Raw genomic sequence first — 15,241 nt, 5'->3', positions numbered from 1 at the left:
TCACGTTTTATGGCTAAATTATAAACGTAAGTTTGCAATAAAATGCAATATCTGCATAAATCTGTCATCTGAAGGATACAACTGGAAATGCCTGTACCTCGCCCCTCTGCAAAATTACTAACTTTGTGTTATCAGTGAATTCAAAAAGCCATCACTTACAAAAACAGCAAGTATCTGCAGTCAGCTATTGGAAATGCATGCAGGCAGGAATTCAAAGGTGGAACTTCTGTTTGTTTTAAGCATCGCACCCTGTCCCAGATGGAACATTAACTCATTAGCTTTTTTTATTTTTTTTTCTCCTTATTCACTCCTAGTTGTTATTTTTTGTGCATGTTCAGCTCTACAGTTTCTGTACCTTGGATATACTTGCTCAACTCTCCTCTTGACCCAATGCTCTTCAGCGAATGATTTTAATTATACTATGATAGGTAAGGTGTATGGCATTTCCTGAAGATTAAATAGGTGTCTGAAAAAAGTTTGTAGCTCTTAGTTACACCCTAACTGGGAGGTGTAATTCAACTTTATTTGTCAAAAATGCCCCATGTTTGTTGAATTTATTTTACAAAAGCAAAATAAAACTTAGCTAAAATACAATTTTCTAGTAGTGGGTGAATGTTCTGGCTGTTTTCTCATCTGTTAATTTTGAGGCACAGCTTGCATGTCATGTTGATCATGGCTTCTGAGTGTGATAAGCTCCCTGAGATTCTCTTCTTACTGTCCAAGGCTGGGGATAGTAAGAAGGCTGTGAGTATATGGATCTGTTATAGGACACTGTGGCTCTAATTAGCAACATGAGATGGATGGGAGTTGGGGTGGGTGGAATAGAATCCAAAATGGATAACTGCATGCACTTACCTGTGCTATCTGGATTTTGGGGAAAGTGAAAGTCTTAACTGAAATTTAAATTAGGTGTTTCAGATTGCCCCTTCACGTAGAATTTTCAGACACTAGATAGTACTGAAATTCTTGTCTCAAGTAGATGGAGCTTTTGTGGAGTTGCCCTTATTTTACAGCAAGACTGAATGCTGATTGTAATATGTTGTATACTAATTAGGCAACATTTGGAAATATATATCTTTAGGGTGTATAGACAAATTGTCTTAAAAAAAAAAGAATACTCACCTAGCTTTACTATCTTGCTTTAGATGAGCTTCAGAATAGGTGTAGCATAAATATATGTAAACTCAGCGTGAAAAATGATTATCTGTTTAGTTATGAAACCCAATCCAGTATTAATGATTGCTGATGAGCTGTCAGTTACCTTGCCTTGATTCAGAGGAGGATCTAACATTCTCAAGGCCACTTGAACCATATTTACTCAGTTACATCCAATACACATCTAGTCAACTCTAATGCTCTTTAGGCAGATTTGCTATGGAAATTTTCCAGCCTGTTGTCTGATTGGGTGGAAAGATAAAATCTCAGAGGTAATCATGTTTAAAAGATGCCATGAAAGTAGTGACTGATGGAAGAGGGAGACATTCTAGGTGACTTGACTGAAGAAAGGGCTTCCAGGTGAGTTCACAGCTTCTTAGAGATTTCTGGTGATGAAAACTTTCTCAGCACTCAAGGCATCGCTTTGAAATACAGAATGCGAAAGATTGCAGCTGCCTGCCTTGCCTACTTGTCAAGCTGAAGCAGTTCCTTTGCTCACTGTCATCTGGATGCAATGTCCTCAAAGGACAGTGCAACCACCTTCTAAATAGCAGGTAAGCTACACAACTGGGCAACAACTGCTGTTGTATAACTTGGGAGCTTTTGAACTATGTAAGGTGGGGGTAGTGGTGGTGAGAGAGAAGAGTCTGCTAGGCTACTCTCCCAATGCACAGTATGTCTGCACCTGACTCAAGAGTATTTAGCTCATGAGACTGAGGCACAGACACATAGGAGACAAGGTGGCATTAATTCCTCTAATCAGGGAAGCATTTGTTTTATCTCACTTTGCTGCAAGAGAGAACAAGACCTGAGGGGTCACACTGCTGCTATTTGCCACACAAGAGCATTCAGAGCTCTTAACTCCAATTGTGCTCCTGTGGAGTCTCCATTCAGGCTTGTAGTGGAGAGTAAGAGGCCAATTTAAACTGCCATGCAGCATGCAAGAGCTTGCTTTATGTAAACTGCTACACGCTGATAGCTCTGGTTTCTAACTAACCATGGTAATTCAGAAATTATCAGAGAAATGTAAATAAAAAAATGGAATACAAAAGAATAAAAATGCGTATGGAGGGCTTGGGATCTCTAGTGTAGGCTGGAGAAAGAAAGTGGCTCAGACACTGTTTATCATGTAAATCAATTGACTCAAGTGGAAATAGGTCTTAAAAAAAATCTTGTGTAGCAGAAATGGAACTTGATGGCTCAAACTTGTACAAACATATTTCAGGGCTGTTTGGAGCTTAAAATACTGATTGTGCTATGCGTTAGATTTTCTTTTTCTTGTTGATTTTGTTAACTCTTTGGTGTCAATAGTTAACCTAACTCACACAGTCAGGGTTTTGTTTATTTTCAGGTTTCCACAGCTTCTGACTAACATTTATATAAAAAGTTATATCCTATGTTGGTGCTTATTCTCTGGAGGTTTTGTTATAGTGACACTCTGGAATGTCAAAAAAAAAAACACAACAAACAAACAAAAAGCCTCTCTACATTTTTGGGCAAACTCTAATCACAGTCACTTAACTTAGTTACGAGAAATTGAATTTTTGTAGAAGCAAAGGAGTCTGTCCCATGCTGTCACCTACCATGCTTCAAACTCAGTACAGAATTCAGTCCCTTAGTCCCTTTATAGGTGCTTCAGCTAAATTTGACCTATGTTCTCTGTCTCCTCCTTTTTTAACTTATTCTGTCTTTCTGAATGGGACCTCTATTTTTTCACTTATAATACTACAGTATTTGCTGTGACCTTTAGTTTTTTAAATGATACAGACAGGTAACCTTGTTCAGATCCATTTCATACATCTGTAATAAAGTTTGTTTCTTAAAATGCCTAGGTTTGCTTTCTTTTATTGTTCAACTGAAACAGGAAATAAAAGCCTGCTAATTATGCTTGTCATCCAAGTTATTCTGTTGATAAAAGAAGGCATTTGATCAGAGTTACAGGTTTCAAGCTACTTAGGTGACTTTCTCCTGTTAAATTAATCAATTTAATGGGCACACTAAAAAGTAAGTAGATCTGGACCTTTGTTCTTTTTTTTTTTTTAATAAATTAAAAAAAAAAAAAAAAGCTGGTAGATGAGATTCTTACTCTTGTAAGGACCACTGTTCAGATGCAAATTAAGTTTTGGAAAAGATAGATGAATCCTGTCACACTCAAATTCCGTGTTATAATCTATAAGAAAAGACCTCAGTGTCAGTCCTATTAGCTACCTTTAACCTCTCTGAATCTAAGCTGAACACTGAAGGTAAACATGAACTCTCAGATTTAGCCAGCTTGAAATATACACTTGTGTCAGCAGAAAAAAGTTCATTCCAAACATCTGAGGTGTATCAAACATGGGATTGCTGTTCAGTGAACCTTTAACCATGTATTTTTTGCTGGAGTATTTCTTTAGGGATAACTCAGACATTCAAAATAATGAATGAGTGAGATGTTTCTATACTCGTTATAAAAACTAGCTTGTATAGTTCCCACCAGATTATATTATAGCTGTTTTTTTTTTTTTTTTTTTTTTTAAACAAAAACAAACAAACAAACACAACATGAGGATAGAAATCGTTATTCAATTTTCTATTTAATATTTCATTTTAAGAAAATTAGGAAATCCCTGAATAAAGACAAAGCAAACAAATGAAAAGAGGGATAGCAAATGCTAAAAGCTCTCTGACACATCAGTTTGGACATGATTCAAGGATGATTTGGTTTCTGTAATGTGGTATGTGACCTTAAAATGTGGGGAAAAAAATAAAATTCTTATTGATTTCATAATATTCATGGGTATAGATGGAGTAAGTCTAGAAAATCACAAGGTAAATCCACCTAAGATAAAACAATTTTATAATGAAGGAATGTAAAAATAATGATTATTTGTTGAGGAAGCCACAAAAATGAAATGATACACAGATTTTTCTGTTGGTGGTCTTTGTTGTCTGTAATATTCAGAGAATGTTCTTGCTCTCTCCATTTATAATATATTTTGTGACTATATATATATATATGTATATATTGAGCATTTACTAGTTTACTCTGTATTGCTATTTTAGTGCAAATGATGGCTAAATAATGATTTTCTACTTAAGAAATAATCTCCATTGTTGTAGGATTTGCATTTGATAATTAAGTATGACTACAACTGTGCAGCCAGAGAAGAAGGTGTGGATATGTAACAGGGATCAAAATCAATTACTGGGCTGCCTCACTCACAACAAAAGAGAACTGTTGCTATTTGCATTTTTTTTTTCATAAAAATAAATAAATAATTTTAAATGTCTTTAAAGTTAAAAGAAAAAGTATATCAAGAATTCGTTTTTTCAGATTACACTTAATCAGAGTAAAAGTTAGCCAGAGTAATTGTTTTTAAACAATCACTGTATCCTCATATTGTTTCCACCAATTTATTAAGCATCTCTGAATGCAGATGGGCTTATGAGATGATGAGGTGAATGTGACTGTGAATTATTGAAGAAATTCTTATTGTCTTCCAAGATAAGTTTATGACTTGCCTCTACATGTTTCTTCTACTCAGGAAACTGAGTAACTGCTGCCAAGATTTGTATACTCTTCTGTCTCCATTTAACTTTCTATTGTTTGTTAGTTTTGCATACACACACAACTCTTTTACAGGTTTAATTCATTTTAGTCTAAATGACAAGTATTTTTATAGAGTTTTTTGTCTTTTTGGTATCACTTTCTCTAACAAGGCATACACTGTATAATCAGCCAACTACTCTGTAATTATGTTGCAAAGACTATGTAAATACCTAATTATTTTCATGCAGATTACTTGATAATTATACTACCAGTTACAAAGTAATTCAAAGAATAATTACCATGTAACTTCCACTTTTTAGATGTGAGGATAAGGCTTTGTTTTAAAGATATAGAGAAGTGCATAATTATCCTGGGGTTACAGTCTACTGTGATTATCGATTATCTTACATTTAAAGTATTATTATATGGCTACTGGGCTCCATACCACAGTTTGAAAAAAAAACACACCTCTTTGCTCTCTGCTTTGTAGCAATTGTTAAGCAATGACAATGTTAACAGTTTTATACTTTCTTATTAATTGAAATGGATTTTAGACTTTTTTTTTTTGATTGTGAAGAAGAAAATGCTTTTTATTTATTTATTTATTTTTACTAAATCGTGCTATGTCTTTTTGAAGAAGCAAATGACATGTACCCAGACAAGGGGACTTGGATAATGCAAAGCTCATTTATACCAAACATTTTTTAAGTTTCTAGAAAGGGTACCATAGTGTATGGCTTAAGAGTAATGAGGTATCCCACAAAGGATGCTGTCCATCTCTTAAAGCAGACCATAGGGAGACAGGGGGGGTCTCAGGAAAGGGAAAGTTTTCTTCCATCTCCAATTGTATGAAATAGTCTTTTGGTAAAGACTCTCAAAAAACTCTATAAAGTGAACCTTTTGCAGTATATTAAGTAACTCCAGGACTCCCATCTCATTTCTAGCCACGAAGATACAGACTAATGAATTTGTTGTCTTGTTGGTTCAGTTAATCTTTCATTACTTTAGGGGAAATTGAACCACTTGAGTTGGAAGGCATAAGAATGTTCTTTTTCTCCTTTTGAGAAGCCTGATATTTTGTCTGCTGGCTACAGCCAGTGGAGCTTAGTTATAAAACATGCTGAAAGAACAGGGCATACAGTGTGATTTATTCCTGTTATACTGCACAAGTAGTCTCCCAGTTATTTTTTGATGCTGAATTTAGAAGCGTTACACATCACCACTGAAGTAACATGGATGCACATGCAGGATCCCACACTAAGCTATCTGGTATTAGGCAGTAGTTTAGCAAAGGAATGAATCCCACTAATTCCTACATAAGATATGTAGGACCAACTTTATGCACAGGCAAAACAAATGGTAGCCTGGGACAGCATGTTGGAGGAGGGGTTGCAAGTTCATCACCAGCTGGAAAGGATGTCTGGGAAGTCTCATATTGGTGATAGTGGACTGTGACTGCCCAATACCACCTGAGCTGCTCTTCCAGCAGGATGAGCCCAGCTGCAGAACCTAAGTAACACCAGCACTTGAAATTTTACCTCTGCTCTGCATGCTTCCACCCTAGTGGTCAGTAGTTCCATCTTTGAGGGACCAAACGAGAAGGAGGGAGCCAGCCCCCCCTCTTTTTACTAATCCTATGGCAGCACTGTGTTTGCTTGATGGGAAAAGGGGCAGCATTGCTCAGCGTGAGTGAACCAGACAGGGAAGCTTGCTGAGTGGTGGCTAGTGCCTGTGGGAGCTTCCCTATGACTTTCACAACTAAATTTACCATAAGTTATTTTGTTGATAAAGGATGACAACACTTGGTATTGTTTACATTGCTGAGAAACCTTGAGTGAACCCTGAAACTATTTTCACTGAAGGGCCGAGCATATTTTGGTAGCTCTGTTGTTACAACTGTGTTTACATCGTATAAATATCTGTAAATGCCAATGCCACAGTCTTCAAGATCTGTTGCTTCTAGTTGCTTCTAAGAATGCAGTGGAAACTCTACTATGCTGTTGTTGAGTAATACTCCACTATGAAGTAGCTAAAAATTTTGAATGCAATGAACCTTTCCTCTGCTGCCTGTGCTCCACGTTTTCCTGAGATCTGTTATGTTTGATTCTTTTTTACTCAGGAAAAGAAACTGAGAAGACCCCGCTCCCCTCTTGCTCTTGCCCAGTGCAGATGACTCTGGTGGCTATATAGCAATGCCAGCTTGGCTTGGAGGGGGATTTGCTTTGGGATTCTTCAACATGGATTTTGACTAATGCTCTTTACAAATGAAAAGGCTTGCACCTATATTTGTTGTTTTGTGTATTGGAAAAGAGGGAGCAGTCCTTCAGTATATACGTGTGTGTATCTATTTCATATCTGTGGATATGTATATATATAATACATAAAAATGTGTGAACTTTTTGTATATGCATGTATATATTGTACAGTGGATGATCCTAAGAAGAAAACATCCCATTGAAAATGATAGCTTGTTGTCAGACACCTTAGTATGTCATATCTAAGCCACCGAAACTGCTAGACAGTATGTCCTTGGTGCTCCCTCGTAACTTGCAACTGGTATGTTTCAAAAGCATCCTACTTACTGACACCCTGGAGCTGTTGAAATGTTGTATAGGTGACAAAAGGTGCCAGGGAGTCCCTTGAATAATCACAGGTTGCCAAAACATATTGGTTCATTAAACTGGAGGACAATCAGACCTAAGATAATTTTGTATGTTGTTTCAGTGTTCCAGCTTCTCTTTCTATGGTGACTGGCCAGTACTTCCAGTATGAAATGTACAATGTTCTGTCAGGACCAGGGACATTGCTTTTACTTGGTAAGACAGATCTGGCTTACTACATTGTTTTAAAAAGCCACTTGGGTTGTTAATTCCATCCTTTTTTAACCTAGCTTCAGCCAGCTGGTATAATAAAAGAAGGAGAGTAAGAGTTGGACCTTTCCACGCTCATGGGATATTGCTTCTTTGAGAAAAAACAAATACCTGAGACACATTTGTGTGCTGAGCCAATCTGTCCTTTCCTGTATGCCTTTCTAAGTGATATGCACAGTGAAAAACACAAAGCTGCAGGAATAGCAGGAACCCACCTATTCTAAAGGAACTGTATTGGTCTCTGATTGCTGCAGCTCTTCAAATGATTCAGGTACTGAAAAAGTTATGACTCACAGTGCTGTTACTGGATCAGCCCAGTCTCCCTAAAGGTGAGTGTCTGCCTTGCTGGGTATGATTTCTCTAGGAGATGGATTATGTACAATATAAGGAAGATAGCACAGGATGTGTGTGGGTGTTACAGATGGCACAGGAGTATGTGTACAGGGCTCGAACACATGGAGTCTTGGGTTTGCTATACCATATTTAACAGGAGAAAAAAAAAGTCTCTCTGCATGAATGGTCTTGAAGCTGCAGCTTTGGCTCTGAACCCTTGCTCTCCAATGTGCTTCATCTTCAAAGCTGGAAATAAAGGGAATGTAGTCCTCATCTTTATTAAAATCTGTTTTCAAAACCTATTTCAAAAGCCTATTTTTTTTTTTTAGCGACAAGATTGTGGTTTATTCAAGTGATGTAGCATATGTTCATGGCATTAGTAAATCTCCTGGTGGAATCACAGTCCTGTGATGAGTATTTTTGAATCAACTGCTCAAATTAATAAGTTGTATAAGATCAACAGCCTTCCTTAATAAGGAAAAACAAACAAAACCACCATCACCAAAAAAAAACCTCAGAAATGTATTTTCTTAACTGTCTCTCTGAAAAGAAAGTACAATTTCCGTGGACAGTAAATATCCACAAAGGCCTTCCAATAGACTTTTAAAACAGCGTTCAAATATTCACAAAATACATAAAAATAAGAATTTCTTAGGAAAACCAAACACTTTAAAAAGTTACTTCAAAACATGGGACAGAATTTAGTGGCTAAGGTACAGATGTACAGACGTGTAATACTTCTGGAGAGCATGGGGAGTGCTTTTTTTTCTCTCTCTCTTTTTTTTTTTTTTTTTTTTTTTTAAGGACACTTAACTCCAATTCTGGGTTCAGCTGGTATGGACCATCTCACCAATCCATGTCTGGCTGGTGGTGTGTTACAAACAGCTTGCAGAAAACTTGCGCTGCTCTTACACTGTGTAGCCCATCCTTTTCCCTAGACATTATGCTCAACAGGATTGCACCTTTGGCTCCAGATTTCATTGTTGCTTAGGTTTCCTTCTACACTTTCAGTTCTTCCCTTTGCTAAAATAGACAGACTGCAAGGAGTCATCTGAATTCTTTAAAAACTCTGGTAGGAATTTTGGTCAGTCAGCAAAGTAGCTGATGGGATGCTGGAATGGCATGGGGTTTTATCAGTTTTTAACAGAAGCTTGGCTACTGTGTGTGATTTGTATGTGAAAAGGTTACTCAGGTTACAATTCATCCAGGATTTCTTTTTATGCCCATGTGAGACAAAATGCAATACCAGTACCTCACCTGGAAAGCTTGAGCTCTGCTCTCAACTGTCCAGGGCTTATAAAAGGGAGCACAAATGTTAAGTGACCTAGACACCTGTCTGCTGCTGTGAACTGGAGCTGTCTCTGGGAGTTTGGCAGTGGGAGAAACTGTTCTGCCCTATAATGAATGACCAGGGGCACGATATTTAATCAAACACTATAACTGTGCATGTTTTTCTTTCAAACTGTAGGAAAGAGTCCAAGGAGTCCAAACAAGTAAATAAAATAAAACCATCTGGAAGCTTTTCCTGGTCTGATCTAGTCTACCTGGACCTGTCTAAGAAGCTCCTGTTCAATACAGAAAAAAGATCTGGGTGCTTGTGTCCAAAACATAATCCTTTTGCATATGTTGGTATATGCTCAAATCCTACCTTACAAGTGTCTAATTATGCTTATTTCTCCTGCTTACAGCTCTATATTGTATGGGTAATTTAGTGGATTCAGGTTTTTGAAAATGAACATCCTCATTTATTATTTTTTTTTAATTCTTTTTATTACTGCAGCATTGTATTTTACTAAATAAACATTACAAGGATGCTCAATCTATCCCTGGTTACTTAGATTCAAAAGAAACCATAAGACTCACTGAAGAACTGAATATTCAGTGGATTTTCCTATTGCTCCTTGTACCAAACACTTCATCTCATCATTTTCTCTGAGGAGATGTACTGTGCGATTCACTGAAGTCATTCACAACATTTTATATTGACTCGCACCTTTGCAAATTGTATGAAAATTCATGCAGCGTCAGAATTAGACGGTGATCCTTAATGCTTCCTCTAGAACTACTTTTGGCATTTTATAAATGGATTAAAATTCTAGAGTAATTCATGTGAAAAACCTATTAGCTAGTATTTTAAAAATACAAAATTGCTGATGTTTTTCTCTCTATAAACACAGGAACATGTATATGAAAGATCTCCCTACGATTTAAAAAAAGTGTAAAAGTCTGGAATTATCTGTTAAAGTCCATTATATTTAATATTGTTGAAAATGTCTATTACATAAATTTTGACACTACATTTATTTTCAATATGAGGACTATGTTTTAATCTGCTATTATTTCTTTTTCAGATGACACCCCTTCCTCTATTTAAGAAAGGAAGACTTTAAAGATACTTTGTAAACAACTTTTAAATAATTTGCAATGTAGTAAACTACAGGTAATCTTTGCTGTCAAAAAATAAGATTTTAAATAAGTGAAACACATCTAAAATCTCTGGAAACATAGTTTTTAAAAGAGAATTTTCAGAAATAATTTTCCTATCTGAAAGAAAACTGAACTATAATATTAAAGTGTTAGGTGTTTTCAAATGCAGTAAGTTTTGTGGAAGCAATACACCATAGAAACCTTTAGAATCAAACATTTTCAACTGCAGTATTTGAGAAAAAATGTTAGGGAACTTCCTTTAATTCTCTTTCTGGTTAATAATAAATGTTCTTCAAAGTGTTCTACAGTATTTTATTACAAATTAATTCATATTTTGTTCTTTTATTAAAAACAAATTATTTTAACTCATTCTTTGTGGAATTCTCCACTTTGAATTAGGCCCATCCTATTCCTGCATAGCACTCATTAAAATGGATTATTTAAGTCACAGTTATTTCATACAATGTTGTAGCACATCCTAAACCATTTGGAAAGAGGAGTATCCTGTAGTAATAACAGGGAATGTGGAAAGCAACATTTGATATTATAATTGCCAGTGTAATATTTTGACTGAAGCTGTGCATGTCAGGCAGCATCCTTATCAAGGCACAGTCAAGAAATTAATTGATGCTGCCTCTAAGGGTATGCAGTAGTTGTAGCCTGATCCATCGGGGCTACACAAAGGGGGGAAATGGATGAATTCACTGTGTGTGTTTCTGACATATCCCACACCTTTCTGATCCTGTTTGGGGTGGCTTACTGTCAGCAACATGCTGTTCTCTTTTGATTGGAGTTTTGATAAGCACAGGTCCTGAAGGATTGTATAATGCTGGCACTACCAATCACCCTCTTCCTCTCTGCTCAGAAAACCTAAGAAAGAAGCTGAAAATGTTTAAGAGCTGTTCTTTGTAAATATAATGCTCTGGATTTAAATTACTAATATATATATATATATATATATATACTTCTTGGCCAGCTAACACAAACAATGCAAAACATCAGTATGCTGAGTAGTTCTTTTTTGAGGGTCAAATTTGGGAATTAGATGAATCCAGAATATGTGAATAAAATGAACACTATAGGGTCTGTGGCTTTAAATGTGTTATTTTAAAGAAAAAATTCACCAATAGAATATAAGCTCATATACCAAGTGATGGCTACTAATGAATCATTAATGTTGATTTACTTTTTCCTTCCTCTCCTTGAGGTTATATAAAAATGGTTCAGGCCCCTAAATGAAGGCACTGCAAAGTATTATTAATCTGGGGGAGAAGATAAACCTCTTGTTTTAAAAGGCCATTATAATTGCTTTCTGAAGAAAAAGGAAAAGCAATACCAGCCAGTTAATGAAAAGCAAAGCAAAAAGCCTTCCATAAGTAACAGTGGACCACTTGAAAGGAAAACATAGAAGGTTCGCATTTTCAATGCATAATTATCAGGGGGGTGTCACTGGAAAAAAGTAGAAGGCACAAGTACACTGCATGATGTAGTGAACGCTAGTCCTCCCTGCCTACTCTCTTGTTTCTATATTTGTCATGATGAATTGAAAATAAGTTTCTGTGTATGTTGCTATTTCTAAAACATAAAATGTCTTAAAATCAGATAACAGTGACCAGAATAATCATAGTATCAGTGTTTCTTGTCCTGAAGAACCACAGACCTCTTTATTTATTTATTTATTTATTTATTTAATTTATTTATTCCCATTGTTCTCCTCATCCTTTTGCTAATCATGTCTTAACATATATCTGAAGCCCAGAGGAAGAAAGGGACAGGCACCGAGGACAGAAGGGCTGGACAGAACTGGAAGGTGGGTGTAACTGAATCACACCACGTGGGAGAAAATCTGCACTGGCTGTAGCCAAAGAGGGAGGTGATACAGGTTGATTCATGATTGAAACTCTTCAGGTTGGCACAGGTTTGTGAGACACACACAGAGCAATTCTGATGTTGATTGAAATGCCACTGTATTGCTTAAAAAACAAGTAAAGGCACCGATAGCTTTTCAGAATAAGAGAAACACATGTAATGTATCAAGTTCTGTGCTGTGACTTTTGTCTTTTATTCTGTTTTGAATAAACAGATGGAGATCTTGCCGCTTCTGTAACCTGACATTTTCAATGCGTTGAAGTTTCTTCAGAAAAAAAATCATGAACTGCAACAGCTGTCACTTTGCAGAGATCGAGTGATTGAGAACCTCATAGAGCTTTGCCAGATAGATCCTGATGCATCACTGATGCCTTTTCCATTATAACAGATAGTTGCCATCAGAAATGATATACAACCAAGAAGCCACATTTCATGTCCCAGATAACTTTGTTTCATTTGAGGGATGTGGCACCAGTTATTTAGTGAATATAGGCACAGGCAGCCCTTTTCTCCTACCCATGTCTGAACTTTGATTCTGAAAGGCAATTTTAATATTTATCTTTAAGATTATAATTTATCCAAAGGGTGACAGACTGACATGTATTTTAATGCTGTGCATATGAAAATGTATTAATGCAAACTGATATCCTCAAAATGTAACTGAAGCTGTTGGATGTCACCTTAATTGTTTCAATTAGGCTTTGTATACCCTGCTGTTGTGAAATAACCATGCTTCAAAGCTTTCAAAGAGATGTCTTCAACAATATGTAAAGAAGTAAATCAAAGCACAGTTTTTATGCATTTCATGTTAAAGGAATTTTGCTTGAACATTTACAACTTTTAGATTGTAAAAAATTTAATGATAGTGATTGTCCTCTTTGTCTAAGAGGTTTTGTATCAAACCTTAATAGATCTGGTACAGCCATTGCAGTAATAGGCAACAAAATATATCTTGTGATTCTAAACAGATACCACCCCTGGGGAAAAAGAAAAAAAAAGTTAAGAAAAAAAATAAAACTGAATCAAAACTTTGGAAAAAATCAAAACAAAACAAAAAAACATTGTGGGCTACTGGTAACTAATGAAATGAGTATGTCCATCTTTCTTCCTGCTTTAGGAGCTCAGGACAGTGAAGGAAGTGAAGACACCCAGACTGTCAAGTAAGATGGTTGGGAGATTTGTCACTTGCCCAGTGTTATTAATAAACATCTCACTTGAGTCAAAGGCAAGACTAACTGCTTGTTTACAGCTGTTTACTTTCTACTGATTACAGCTGTTTACTGTACTAAGCAGAGGTTAGTCCTTATATTCAGTGTCAATTATTTTTCCTTTCAATATCTTGGTCTTTTCAGTAGTTTTATTTCTTTGTACTCTCTGTTGCACCATATGGGGGGAGACTGGTGAGGCTGAGGGGTGGGGATAGGGAGGTGGGTAAGAGTTTGGAGATAATATTCACAATTGTGAGTCATGGACAGAGAAAATTAGGAGAGAGTTTGTCATGAATAACTTGAGTTAAGTGACTCCATAAAATTTGAGGTTACAGCTGAAATAGAATGTGTTCACATACCTATATGATTCCAAAGAAGCTTCCACACCTGTTACAGATCTACATGCAGCATTTGATGCAGGTTCTTTACTGATGTATTGGGTGTGCTTTTTAAATTTCAGGGCAAAATACCTCTGCTACATGCCATGGAATGAAAATGCATGTGTTTCCAGTTACTAGAGGTGACAGCCAGTTTTTTGCAAAACAGTCTTTTATTTATCCACCAAAAAGGTATACAACTGGCATAAATCTTTTCGAAATGGTATTGTATTAATTTCTGATGATATCCACTGCATCGTTTTCACTTTATGCTGCCTTAGCCCTTTCCTGTGTATTATGTAATAAGAAAGTTTGATATTCACATTAAGTCTTTATGCTGCTGGATGTGAAAGTCTTGTTTTCAAAAGATTAAAGATGGCCCCTTGATTCTTCTTAGAACTCCTTCCATGAAGGTCTACACTTTCATGTACACATCTTGCCTTCCTTTTCTTTACCTAAAATGATATGTCAACAAAGGGGCAACAAGAGAGGTTTCTCAGTTCTATGTGTTTCAGTATTAAGTTCTCCCCTCCCCTCCCCTCACCTCTCCTCCCCTCCCCTCCCCTCCCCTCCCCTCTTCCTCCCTCTTTTATGCTGATTTGTTATTTGATATTGACCCTTTTCTTATACGTGCCTCTGGCAGTATTTCACCTTTGAGAGTGATGAAGAAGATTCATCAACTAAGATCCGTATGTCAATGTGTTTAAAATACAGCTGACTACACCTGCGGCTGTTAGTGGCAGTAGTGGGATTCTGACAAAGATATTTTGTGATGAGTTACAATAACAGTGAAAATAATGCCTATTAAAAAAATAAAGAAATAGAAAATAGAAAGCTAGGGGAAAGGTTGTCATGTTTCTGGGGAAAAGTGGAGTAGAAGCAATAAAAGTGATTATAAACATATCTCTAAAATTACCCAGTTGATAAAGATCCAAAAATATGGTTGATCCTAAAGATGTTGAACAAGATGTTCATGCCTTTGTGCTATATTCAGTTGATAAGGAGTAGAACTATATGTCATACTTCTGAAAGAAGATTCACGAGGGTAAATTTAGTTCCCTATCACGAGTTACAAGTGGTAGACAAATCAAGATGTTACTTTACAAGCCAGCCAAACCCTGAAGCTCCTGAACAGTTCAGGAGTGAATCCATGCCAAGATTCTGCATATGACCAGTGGCAGTACTGGGCTGGTAAAAGGCCAGCAGGAAGAAGGCAAAAGTATTACTGTTAGTCTACCCATCAGTGGCCTTGCCCAGTCTAATTCTGTTCTTTACTGGATTATGGTGTTTCATGGAAATGACAGGACCTGCATGTGACCAACATTCAAGACTTCCTCAGCTCTGTTGAGAACGTTATATGTATCTTATGGACATGTGTTTATTTTTGGTATGAAGTTTATACCACCATGAAGAATATCAGAATAAATATTATTCACTTCAGAAGGGTCCCTTTTTAAGAACATATTCAGGTGA

General features: G+C 36.4%; 1 long non-coding RNA gene across 3 annotated transcripts; it reads left to right on the top strand.

Moving 5' to 3' along the window:
• Positions 1–1,323: 1,323 nt before the first annotated feature.
• Positions 1,324–13,585, top strand: LOC311429883. 3 transcript variants are annotated; one of them, XR_014688441.1, is made up of 7 exons: positions 1,324–1,515; positions 1,591–1,709; positions 7,809–7,883; positions 10,239–10,327; positions 11,522–11,725; positions 12,069–12,124; positions 12,398–13,585. It is a non-coding gene; the product is annotated as an uncharacterized lncRNA (long non-coding RNA). The 3 variants fall into 3 exon arrangements; XR_014688440.1 differs by lacking the exon at positions 7,809–7,883; XR_014688442.1 differs by lacking the exons at positions 1,324–1,515; positions 7,809–7,883; positions 11,522–11,725 and having other exon boundaries at positions 1,518–1,709.
• The last annotated feature ends 1,656 nt before the right edge of the window (positions 13,586–15,241 follow it).

Source organism: Aythya ferina (genome assembly GCF_964211825.1).
Source record: "Aythya ferina genome assembly, chromosome: 1".
Taxonomy (NCBI): domain Eukaryota; kingdom Metazoa; phylum Chordata; class Aves; order Anseriformes; family Anatidae; genus Aythya; species Aythya ferina.
This window is presented reverse-complemented; position numbering and strand designations above follow the sequence as displayed.